This window comes from Dendrobates tinctorius, unplaced genomic scaffold, assembly GCF_039654945.1.
Source record: "Dendrobates tinctorius isolate UK_male_01 unplaced genomic scaffold, ASM3965494v1 ptg000069l, whole genome shotgun sequence".
NCBI classification, from domain to species: Eukaryota; Metazoa; Chordata; class Amphibia; order Anura; family Dendrobatidae; genus Dendrobates; species Dendrobates tinctorius.
In genome coordinates this window covers 2,524,633-2,537,775 of record NW_027361737.1, presented here as the reverse complement: position 1 = coordinate 2,537,775, position 13,143 = coordinate 2,524,633, and positions in this window count along the sequence as shown.

Genomic DNA, 13,143 nt, shown 5'->3' with positions numbered 1-13,143 from the left:
ATTCTGTCAGTAGCCTCAACTCTTCTAAGTCATCTACATGGGCATGGGAAACTGAATAAAATGATACCTTGATTTCTGTAATCGGATGTCTTATTTTAGAAATATATACGTTTTTATAAAATGTAAATGAGCTGCTCAGGACTATTGGCTGGACACTGATCTGCATGAGAATCTGCTTCCAGAGAATATTTTAAAAAGGGGGTTATTACCAATGTGCGACATGTAACTAACACAGTACAGTAGAACTGAACTTTGTTTTCTTTCAAACACATTTACTTCAGCTCTCACAGCTCTGCTGTAATACATCACCGGCTGCCTGTGAGATGGAAGCAGAAGCACTGACAGGAAAATGCAGATGTGCCAGTTATAATCATACACATCTCTGCAGTGAGATCAGGAGAGCAGGGAGCAGCCAGCAACACTGGGAGCTCCTCATTTTATTTAAAATAATCTCTGGAGGCAGACTCTCATGCAGATCAGTGCTCGCTACCTAGTCCTGAACAGCTCATTTACATATAAGAAAAATGTGGATTTCTCTGGATTATGACATTGGATTTCAGATATCAAGGTATCATTTTATCCAGCTTCCTATGACCTGAGGGCCCATACAGAAGACTTAGTAGGGTTTTTCCTGCTGACATATTCCTTTTAAGGTGTGAACCAGTAAAGTATGCTGCGTTTAGACATGTTTAATGTAGCCAAAGAATGACTGCCTATAAGATACATGCTATCTAATTGGGAGTCTTTTATGAGCTTATTTAGACAGAGTGACTAGACGTCTATGTGCACAGTATGTGTGGCTGCTAATGAAATCATTCTGTGCTTATAGAATATCTGTGACGAGTCAGCTTCACCCACCCAGGGCGAGCTGACCTTGTGAGGAACCACTACGTATACAGGGAGTATCAGGGGCAAGACCAAGGGGGTGAGCCACCACGACTGCTGGAACCAGACGGCCAGCTCAAGGAAGACACAATGTGAGTGTCTGATGACAAGGGACGTGCAGGAAACAAGACAAGACAAGACGTGAGTTCAAGGTATCTTCATTAAGGCAAACTCAGGGTAACATCAGGTGCAAGACGAGATAACACAGGGAAAACACAGCAAGCTGCGTGCGAGGGCACACCAAGGTCCATGGCATGGTACGTGCTAGATGGCATGCCTGGGTACAGGCTAGGGCACAATGACGTCGGACTCCGGACGGCAGGCAACAATCAACAGGGTCATCAGGATCTGGAGCTCTGATGGCGATTGGCAGGATTCAGACATCCGGCAAGCAAACCAGGGTTCAGGCAAGGAGGCACGACAGTGTTCAAAACATGGTGCATGTCAAGGAGCACGCCAGGGTCCAAGGCAAAGTTCAAGGCGGGGTGCGTGCTAGGGACACGCCAGGGTCCATGGCAAGGTGCAAGGCAGGGTTCAACACACTAGGCAAGGTGCGTGTATAGGGTACACACCAGGGTTCAAGGTCCAAGGTCCTGGGTGCGCTAGAGGAGCCGCCAGGATTCAAGATTCAAGGTCCTGCTCGTGCTAGGAGCACGCCAGGGGCACGGTACAAAGAATGGTCCTGGCCGTGCTAGGAGGCACGCCAGGGTACATGGTTAGCGGCAGGTCCCACCTGTGCTAGGGAACACGTTGGGCTTTGAGGTTCAGGGCAGATGTCCTGCGCGTGCAGAGGGGAACGCCAGGGTCAGGGTTCAAGACAAAGAGCAGAGCACAGAGCAAGGTACAAGTAAGACAAAGATTCAAGACATGTCATGGAACTCAGAACACGGCAGAGAGACAAGTTTCAGGACAGAGCAAGGAAAGAGAAAGACTTGTGCAAGGGTAGCACGAAAACGCACAGTGCGAGAAACAGCGTGAGTGCAAGGGAGCACGGAAACCACGACTGGGGCACTGGCAGGCGGTACCGGCTGGAGGCACAGGCAGGCGGGCATGACTAAAGGCGGCATGGCTGAGGCACAGACAGGCGGAAACCACTATAGCACTGGCTGGCGAGCACGGCTGAGGCACAGGCAGGCGGGCACGACTAGAGGCGGCACGGCTGAGGCACAACAGGTGGGCACAGGGTGACCAGGCGTGTGCAAGAGGGCACGCAGCCACAAGGCAGGGCTAGGCGAAGGTGCAGGACAGAGACGCGTGCACAACGGCATGGCAAAGCCTGGTACGAAAGGTGCAAGAGTGCATGAAAAACGGAGACTAGTCACAGAGTTCAAGACATGGTCCTGCGCATGCAGAGGGAATGCCAGGGACAGAGTTCAAGGCAAGGTCCTGCGCGTGCAGAGGGCACGCCAGGGTCAGGGTTCAAGACAGAGAGCGGAATGTAGGCAGTAGCACAGAGCCGGGTACAAGAGAAGAGAAGCGGAGTGTATGCTAGAGCCCAGAGCCGGGTACAGAGACATAGAACTAGCAGCGGAGTGTAGGCCGAAGCCCAGAGCCAGGTCAAGGGAGAGCCTTGAGACTAGCCAGGGAGTGTGCTAGAGAGCACCATAGCAGAGACATAGAGCAGAGTACAGAGCTAGCAGCGGAGCATAGGCCAAAGCCCAGAGCCGGGTCAAGGCAGAGCCTTGAGACTAGCCAGGGAGTGTGCTAGAGAGCACCATAGCAGAGTACAGAGCTAGCAGCGGAACGTAGGCCGAAGCCCAGAGCCAGGTCAAGGCAGTGCCTTGAGACTAGCCAGAAAATGTGCTAGAGAGCACCACAGGACACAGAGTCAAGCAGCAGAGCGTAGGCCGAAGTCCAGAGCCAGGTCAAGGCAGAGCCTTGAGGCTAGACACGGAACATAGGATGAACAACAAGGCAAAGAAGAGCTTAGGCAAGACATAGCGAAACAGGCTAAGGCAGAGAACAGAGGAAGGATTACAAGTCTAAGAATAGCAAGGACAAACACAGCACAAGAGACAACACAAGACATGGCACGAGACAAGAGACAGAGTACAAGCACAGAGTGTGTGCAGAGAGGCAAAACAGGGCAGAGTGCAGGGGCACAGAATACAGGGAGCGACCCAGCAGATCGAGCAACCATGCAGGGAAGCAACACGATACTCAGGCCCCAACCATAGGAAGGGGCGGTCTGATATAGGGCATTAGCACCTGCACTTCTGGTTCAGGAACAGGGCAGGACTTCCGGTTCAGATCCTCCAGGATCATAGAGAGCATTGCTGGGTCAGGTTCTGCTGAACTATAGAGAGGATCACATGGTCGGGTCCTCCAAGACCATAGAGAGGATAGCTGGATCAGACTGTGCTGGAACATAGGAAAGGTCACATGATCAGGGAGTCCAGGAACACAGAGAGGATTGCTGGATCAGACAGTGACGGCTTTGCCTTTTTTCGGGTCGAGTCGGGTTTCAGGAAACCCGACTTTCTCTAAAGTCGGGTCAAACGCAATCTGCCGATTATCGTGAAAAGACGAAAGCCGACTGAAACATGAAACCCAATGCAAGTCAATGGGGAACCAAGGTCGGCAGTGAGTGGAGGACAGGTAACACACCTACAGTGCCCATTTTAATGCCAAAAACATCAATTCTTATTATTTAAGCTTGTCAACCTTAATATACTTTATAATAATAGTTAGGCACTGAAAACTGGGGGTTATTTGGCTAAAGTTGTGGGGGGGTAGGGCTGGCTCCAGATTTTCATGGGCTCTGGGCCAAAGAGTGTTACTGGGCTCCTTTAACACATGACACAATTCATGATCCTTTGATACGGCAGAGAAATAGCGGTATAGTACAATGAAAAATACTTCACTTCTTACATCACATGACTGATATCCATTTTAAATTCTCCAATAGCTCCAAAAACGGACAGTATATTACTCCATACAGTATTATGGCCACCGCATAGTGCACCATACAGAGTAATGAGGCCCATATATTTCTCCATACAGAATCATTGGTCCCATATAATGTTTGATACAGTATATGATGAGCTCCACATAATGCTACAGTATATGTTGGTCCCATGGATGAAGCTCCACTGTCTTAGGGGCCCAAATAATGCTCCATATATAATGGGCCCCATTTCTAATGCTCGAGTGTATAATGGGCCCTGTAAATGCTGCTCCAGTGTCTTATGTCCACCATTGGAATGCTACAGTGTATGGTGGGCCTTAAATATCATTCTCCAGAGTATAGTGCTCCCCAAAAATTGCTGTCCCAACATTGAAAACAATTAAATAAGTCTCCTCGCTAGGGAATCTCTGTACTAGTCTGGACTCCTCGTCTTCCCCATCTTCCATCTCACTGCACTTGGACTGTTTAGGCAGAGGGCGTACAGACATGATGTCATCGCGCTCTTTGACCAGAATGTCACTGTCAGGAAAAGCGGAAGACGTCACGGCGGTGGAGCAGGGAGAGGTAAGTATTTCAACTTTGCAAGTGCTGTGATCCTGAGCAAGCAGGGGGGGCCACTCATTGGCGACGGCACTGGCACAGGACCCCTCATAGTACGCCGGTGTGTCTGAAGGCAGGTGTGCACCCCCACCGTCAGAGACACTTGATTGTACTATGAGGGACCCTGTGCCAGTGCCATTGCCCAAGAGTGGGCCCACCCACCTGTCCAGGGCAACGGCATTCGCATGGGTGCGTGCACCAGGTGGTGACCCCGGCCTTGTGGGGGGAGGCAGCCCAGTTAGGGAGGTGGAAAAATGGCATATGTTGATGTTGGACATTCAGCAGCTGCAAATGGAGTAACTGGAGAAGTCCGCGGAAGAGGAGGACAAAAGCAAGCCATTTTGCTGGCAACCTACGTGTCAGCAGGGGAGGGTGGGACAAAATCCTTTGAAACCCATGCATGGTTCATTTTAATAAAGGTTAGATCATCAACATCTTGGGTCGACAGATGGGTCCTTTTTTCTGTCAGGATTGATCCAGCAGCACTGAAGACTCTTTCAGATAACACACTAGCAGCAGGGCAAGCGAGCTCCTGTAAGGCATATTGTGCCAATTCAGGCCAGGTGTCGTTTACTGGCCCAATATTCAAAGCGGAATAACCTGTGAGGGAGAACATCGATATGGGAGGAGAAGTAGTTTGTAACTATAGTTGACAAATGTTGTCTCCTGTCACTTTCAATCGATGCAGTATTACCAGTCGTGTGAGCGGTACTTGAAAAATCAGTCCACAACATGGTCATGAAATCCCTGTGTCCAACGCCACTTTGGCTGTGTGCACCACGAACACCTCTTCCCTGTAGCCCCCTACGGCTCGTGTGAGAAACATCACCGCTGCTGTGTGCTGGGAATGCCTCAAACAAACGGTTTACCAGAGTTGCTTGTTTGTTAGACAATATTAGCTCTAGGTTCTCCTGTAGCATGATGTTTTGGAATTTGACTTTATAGCATGGATCCAAGATGCTGGCCAACCAGTAGTCGTCATCGTTCATTATTTTGGCAATGCGGGGGTCCCTTTTTAGGATCTGCAAGGCATAATCACACATGTGGGCCAATGTTCCAGGTGTCAATGATGCACTGCGAGTGCTGGGTGGAGGAGCACTTTCTGGCAAATCAACATCCCTCCAGTCACGCACAAACCCTTGTACCTGACCTTGCCATGCCAACGTTTTGTCTTGCCCCCTGAGAAGCATCCTACTCCCCTAAATAATCATCCCCAACATCCTCCTCCTCTTCTTCCTCCACCTCGTCCACGAGACTTCCCTGAGCAGACAATGGCTGACTGTCATCAAGGCTTCCCTCCTCTTCTTCCTCCTCGGCTGCAGACGCCTGCTCCTTAATGTGTGTCAAAATTTGCATGAGCAGACGCATAAGTGGGATGCTCATGCTTATGAGGGCGTCATCTGCGCTTACCAGCCATGTGCATTCCTCAAAACACTGAAGGACTTTACATAGCTCTTTCAGCTTCGACCACTGCACACCAGACAACTCCATGTCTGCACGCAAACCGCCTGAATGTGTATTCTCCCACAAATGAATTACAGCCTGCCTCTGTTCGCACCGCCTCTGAACCATGTGCAGAGTGGAGTTCCACCTTGTTGCAACGTCGATAATTAGGCGGTGCTTGGGAAGGTGGAGCAATCGCTGCAGTTTCTGCATACGACTGGAGTGTACGGGCGACCGGCGGATGTGCGAGCACAGTCTTCGCATCTTATGGAGCAGGGCTGTTACAGTAACTCCGGATAATTACTGAGGAAGCACTGCACCACAAGGTTCAAGGTGTGAGCCAGGCAAGGTATGTGTCTGAGTTTTGAAAGGGCTTTGCATGCCACAACATTCTGGCCGTTATCGCTAACTATCTTGCCTGCCTCAAGATGTAGACTGCCCAGCCATGACTCAGTTTGTCGCTGCAAGTAGTCGGCCAGTACCTCTGCGGTGTGTCTGTTGTCCCCCAAACACATCATCTTCAACACAGCCTGCTGACGCTAACCACTAGCTGTTCGATAGTGGGACACCGCGTGTGCAACACTGGCAGCTGCGGATGGAGTGCTCGAGCGACTGCGCTCTGTGGACGAGTTTTCGCTTCTGGAGGAGGAGGGTTGAAACGCCTACAGCCAACTGTTTCCTATACCGTGGGCTAGGCAGCATTGTCCCACCGCCACTGTCCCCTGTGGATCCTGCATCCACAACATTAACCCAATGCACAGTGATGGACACGCAACGGCCCTGGCCATGCCTACTGGACCATGCATCTGTTGTGAGGTGCACCTTTCCACTCACTGATTGCTTGAGTGCATGGACAATGCGGTCTTTCACATGCACGTGGAGGGCTGGGATGGCTTTTCGCGAAAAGAAGTGCCGACTGGGTAGGTCATAGCGTGGTACTGCGTAGGCCATAAGCTCGCGGAAAGCTTTGCTTTCAAACAACCGGTAGGGCATCATCTCTAACGAGATTAGTTTGGCAATGTGGGTGTTCAAAGCCAGTGTACATGGATGAGTACTTTCTTGTCCTACTCAGAGTCACTGGTAGGGTGAGCTGTACTTGAGAGCTGCATATGGTGGAACTAGCGGTGGACATGGCAGACTGAGAGAGGGTTGGTGATGGTGATGTGTTGGTGGTGTTGCTGATGGCCTAGATTCAGTCTTTCGTAGCAATAACATTGTGATTCCATGACTGATTTGCCCTTGAGACGACACCTCGACATTTGCTGCTGGTGGTGTGCTAACCGGTGCGCTTACAGTGGGGGAAATGATGTAGCGTTGCTGACTACCTTCATTCGGAGCAGGTGCACATGTGGTGCGTGAGGTTTGGAAGTCCGTCCCCACTTGCAAGTGCATGGTGGTTAAATGTCTAAGCATGCAACTGGTTTTCAAATTTCTCAGGTTTTTCCCTCGGCTAAAGGTCTTTGCGCACTTCTTACAGATAACTTTTGCTTGATCATTAGGATTTTGTTCAAAAAGTGCCACACTGCACTCTTCCTACTATGGAAGACATTTTGAGGCCTTGCACGCTGTGCTAATTTGACCGTCTGGTCAAGCTTTCTTGCATCTCTTTTGGTTTTTGCAACCCGTTTTTGGACTGCTACGGTCCTGCCAGATAACAGCTGATGCGATGTTGTTGCCTGCTGCGGATCCTCCTCCTCCTCTTCTGAGCTATTGGCAGGGGCACCCACTTCCCCCAATGGATGCCAATCTGGGTCAACAACTAGGTCATCCATCACCTCCTCTTCAATTTCATGTGGACCTTCCTCTGTGTCACCGTGTAAGGTGGTATAGTATGCGGGAAGGGGCACCTGAGTTTCATCAGGGTCTGATTCTGGCTCAGAACACTGCGAGGACAATGTAGTGCTCTGAGTGAATGTACCAGCAGAAAAATCTAGCAGTGGCTGTGCATCAGTGCACTCCATGTCAGATTCATCTTGGACTGGGGAATTCACGATTTGACTTGATAACACAGGCATGGTATGTGAAAAGAGCTCCATGGAGTAATCTGTAGTGTGGCCTGCAGCATCCTTCACTTTTGGTAGGGGTGAAGGACACAAGGAAAGTTGTTGTTCCTGACCAGGAGCCTCCACTGACGACTCAGTGCTATTATTTTTTGAAACTTCAGAAGAGGAGGCGAGAGAGCTGGAGGCTGTGTCAGCAATGTAAGCCAAACCTTGTTCCTGAAGCTCTGGCTTTAAAATCGGTTTACCTATTCCTAGAAAAGGGAGCCTTCGAGGCCTTGTGGAGACAGACAATGACGCAGACTCAACTCCTCCTGCCTTAGGTGCCATTGTGCTTTTGCCACTACCAACAGATGCACCACCAACACCACCACCATCAGGACCAGCTGGCAACCCCTGCCCACTTCCACGGCCTCTTCCACCATACTTCCTCATTTTTGTGAAAATTTACCCAAAATACCACCAGCTCTATGGTACTGTAAAACAAGGTAGAAGGTGTATATAGTATTGGTGAGAATTTGAATCTCTATAGATTTGAGGACGCTGAACTATTGTCTCAGGCCCAGTAGAGATTACACCTCAATGTAACAGGCTGAAATTGGATGGTGTATGTGGTGTATGACAAGGTTAAACTAGAAGAAGAGGGGATGGGAAGAAAAACATTAGATACAAACATGAAACCAGATATCATACTGATGAATGATATGAGGTGTGGCAAAGAAGATCCAAGACAACATACTCGGGAGTTAAGAAAATTTCTAAAACAATCAACAGGGAGGAGATTGGAACAAAGCAAAATTCTCTAAAATGAATGCTCGCAAACGCCAGAAGCCTGACAAACAAGGTGGAAGAACTAGAAGCAGAAATATCTACAGGTAACTATGACATAGTGGGAATAACCGAGACATGGTTAGAAGAAAGCTATGACTGGGCAGTTAACTTACAGGGTTACAGTCTGTTTAGAAAGGATCGTAAAAATTGGAGAGGAGGAGGGGTTTGTCTTTATGTAAAGTCTTGTCTAAAGTCCACATTAAGGGAAGATATTAGCGAAGGGAACGAGGATGTCGAGTCCATATGGGTAGAAATACATGGAGGGAAAAATAGTAACAAAATTCTCTTTGGGGTCTGTTACAAACCCCCTGTCACGTGCCCCGTCCTGAGTGACACAGCCAGCAAGCCGGTATCTGATACAACAGGATGCGGCACGTGTGATTGTCCTATGTGACGCGGCCCACAGGCCGGTAACTAATACAATAAGTCAAAGGGAATAGGAGAAACCTGGGTAACAATAACAATGGTGGCCCTGCGATAGGGAATAAGGACGTGGAGACCTTCTGCACTCTCCTGAGTCAGTGTCTCTACACTCCTAACGTTCCCTAGGCCAGTTCCGCACCGGGCGCCGATCAGGAACCTCAAAACCCTGACTCGTCCTGCACCTAAACCCTCACTAGGGGATTGGTCGGTGCGGAAACTAATCCCACCACTGCACTAAACACACACAAGGAAAAGTGACAAAACAGGGGAAACACTACTTAGCTTTGCTCTGTTGCTTATGCTCCTAGCAACAGAGCCCACCACCTGCGTGCATCTTTTCCTCCAACCGGGTCCAACACCATAGTGCAGCCTTGGAGCAACCAGAGTCCACCACCTCCATGCAGCTGTCCAGAAACGGAGTCCCACAAATGAGTCCAACTTTTCTGCCAAAAAGTCCAGCATGCTTGAGTCCAGCTCTCAGCAACCAAGTCCAGCACAGTGAGTGCAGTTCTACACCACAACTGCCACTCCACCAATCCATGCAGGCACTCCTTGCTGACACCATTGCTGCGACTCCACTATGCCATGCCAGCACTCCTTGCAGACACCATCCCTGACTCCACCAATCCACTCTAGGACTCTCTCTGAGCTGCCTGTGACTCTCCTTTAGCTCCATCCTTCACCCAGGCTTGCTTGCAAATGAGTACTTTATCACCAACAGTGATTAACACACCTGATACTCTCTTATACAGTAGAGCTATCACACCTGTTACATGATTACGTGCACAAACTAAAGTAACCAAAGTGCAATGACCCTAATGGCCACCGGGGGGAAAACTACAACTGAAATCACCACAGTGCAATGACCCTAACGGCCACCGGGGGCAAAACCACCTTTTGCACACAGCCAAGGGGAAAAAAAAAGGTTACTTTGTGCATTTACTCTGTCAGATCCAACCTGGATCGTGACACCCCCAAATATCACAGAAATCATGGAAAGTTTACTACTAAGGCAGATAGATGAAGCTGCAACCCATAATGAGGTGCTTGTTATGGGGGACTTTAACTACCCAGATATTAACTGGGAAACTGAGACCTGCGAAACCCATAAAGGCAACAGGCTTCTGCTAATAGCCAAGAATAATTATCTCTCACAATTGGTGCAGAATCCAACCAGAGGAGCAGCACTTTTAGACCTAATACTGTCTAACAGACCTGACAGAATAACAAATCTGCAGGTTGTTGGGCATCTAGGAAATAGCGACCACAATATTGTACAGTTTCACTTGTCTTTCGCTAGGGGGAGATGTCAGGGAGTCACAAAAACACTGAACTTTAGGAAGGCAAAGTTTGACCAGCTTAGAGATGCCCTTAATCTGGTTGACTGGGACAATGTCCTCAGAAATAGGAATACAGAAAATAAATGGGAAATGTTTAAGAACATCCTTAATAGGCACTGTAAGCGGTTTATACCTTGTGGGAATAAAAGGACAAGAAATAGGAAAAACCCAATGTGGCTTAGCCAAAAAGTAAGAGGGGCAATTAACAGTAAAAAGAAAGCATTTAAACTTATAAAGCAGGATGGCACCGTTGAAGCTCTAAAAAACTATAAGAAGAAAAATTCTTTATCTAAAAAAATAATTAAAGCTGCCAAAAAGGAAACAGAGAATCATATTGCTAAGGAGAGTAAAACTAATTCCAAGCTGTTCTTCAACTATATCAATAGTAAAAGAATCAAAAGTGAAAGTGTAGGCCCATTAAAAAATTGTGAGGAAAGTATGGTTGTAGATGATGAGGAAAAAGCTAATATATTAAACATCTTCTTCTCCATGGTATTCACGGTGGAAAATGAAATGCTAGGTGAATTGCTGAGAGACAAAGAAAACCCTATTAAGGGTCACCAATCTAACCCAAGAAGAGGTGCATAACCGGCTAAATAAGATTAAAATAGATAAATCTCTGGGTCCAGATGGCATACAACCACAAATACTAAGAGAACTAAGTAATGTAATAGACAAACCATTATTTCTTATATTTAGAGACTCTATAGTGACAGGGTCTGTTCCACAGGACTGGTGCATAGCAAATGTGGTACCAATATTCAAAAAGGGCTCTAAAAGTGAACCTGGAAATTATAGGCCAGTAAGTCTAACCTCTATTGTTGGTAAAATATTTGAAGGGTTTCTGAGGGATGTTATTCTGGATTATCTCAATGAGAATAACTGTTTAACGCCATATCAGCATGGGTTTATGAGGAATCGCTCCTGTCAAACCAATCTAATCAGTTTTTATGAAGAGGAAAGCTATAGACTGGACCAAGGTGAGTCATTGGATGTGGTATATCTTGATTTTTCCAAAGCGTTTGATACCGTGCCACACAAGAGGTTGGTACACAAAATGAGAATGCTGGGTCTGGAGGAAAATGTGTGTAAATGGGTAAGTAACTGGCTTAGTAATAGAAAGCAGAGGGTGGTTAAAAATGGTATATTCTCTAACTGGGTCGCTGTGACCAGTGCGGTACCGCAGGGTCGGTGTTGGGACCTATTCTCTTCAACATATTTATTAACGATCTGGTAGAAGGTTTGCACAGTAAAATATCGATATTTGCAGATGATACAAAACTATGTAAAGCAGTCAATAAAAGAGAAGATAGTATTCTGGTACAGATGGATCTGGATAATTTGGTAACTTGGGCCGAAAGGTGGCAGATGCAGTTACGATAAATGTAAGGTTATAGACATGGGAAGAAGGAATCAATATCACCATTACACACTGAATGGTAAACCACTGGGTAAATCTGACATGGAGAAGGATTTGGGGATCCTAGATAATGATAAACTTACCTGGAGCAGCCAGTGCCAGGCAGCGGCTGCCAAGGCAAACAGGATCATGGGGTGCATTAAAAGAGGTCTGGATACACATGATGAGAGCATTATACTGCCTCTGTACAAATCTCTGGTTAGACCGCACATGGAGTACTGTGTACAGTTTTGGGCACCGGTGCTCAGGAAGGATATAATGGAACTAGAGCGGGTACAAAGGAGGGCAACAAAATTAATAAAGGGGATGGGGGAACTACAATACCCAGAGAGATTAGCAAAATTAGGATTATTTAGTCTAGAAAAAAGACGACTGAGGGGCGGTCTAATAACCATGTATAAGTATATAAGGGGACAATACAAATATCTCTCCGAGGATCTGTTTATACCAAGGAAGGTGACGGTCACAAGGGGGCATTCTCTGCGTCTGGAGGAGAAAAGGTTTTTCCACCAACATAGAAGAGGATTCTTTACTGTTAGGGCAGTGAGAATCTGGAATTCCCTGCCTGAGGAGGTGGTGATGGTGAACTCAGTCAAAGGGTTCAAGAGAGGCTTGGATGTCTTCCTGGAGCGTAACAATTTTGTATCTTACAGTTATTGTTATGTTCTTTAGAAGGACGTAGATCTGGGGATTTATTCTGACAGAATTTTATAGGCTGAACTGGATGGACTAATGTCTTTTTTGGCCTTACTAACTATGTTACTATGTTACTATGTAAGGTTGAGAGTGTATGTAGTATTGGGGAGAATTTGAATCTGACTAGAGATTTGAGGATGCTGAACTATTGTCTCAGGCCCAGGAGAGATTACACCTCAATGTAATAGGCTGAAATTGGATGGTGTATTACAAGGTGGAGGGTGTCTATAGGATTGGTGAGAATTTGAATCTCACTATAGATTTGAGGACGCAGAACTATTATCTCAGGCCCAGGAGAGATTACACCTCAATGTAACAGGCTGAAATTGGATGGTGTATGAAAAGGTTGAGGGTGTCTATAGGATTGGTGAGAATTTGAATCTCACTATAGATTTGAGGACGCAGAACTATTGTCTCAGGCCCAGGAGAGATTACACCTCAATGTAACAGGCTGAAATTGGATGGTGTATGAGAAGGTGGAGGGTGTTTATAGGATTGGTGAGAATTTGAAACTCACTATAGATTTGAGGACAATGAACTATTGTCTCAGGCCCAGTAGAGATTACACCTCAATGTAACAGGCTGAAATTGGATGGT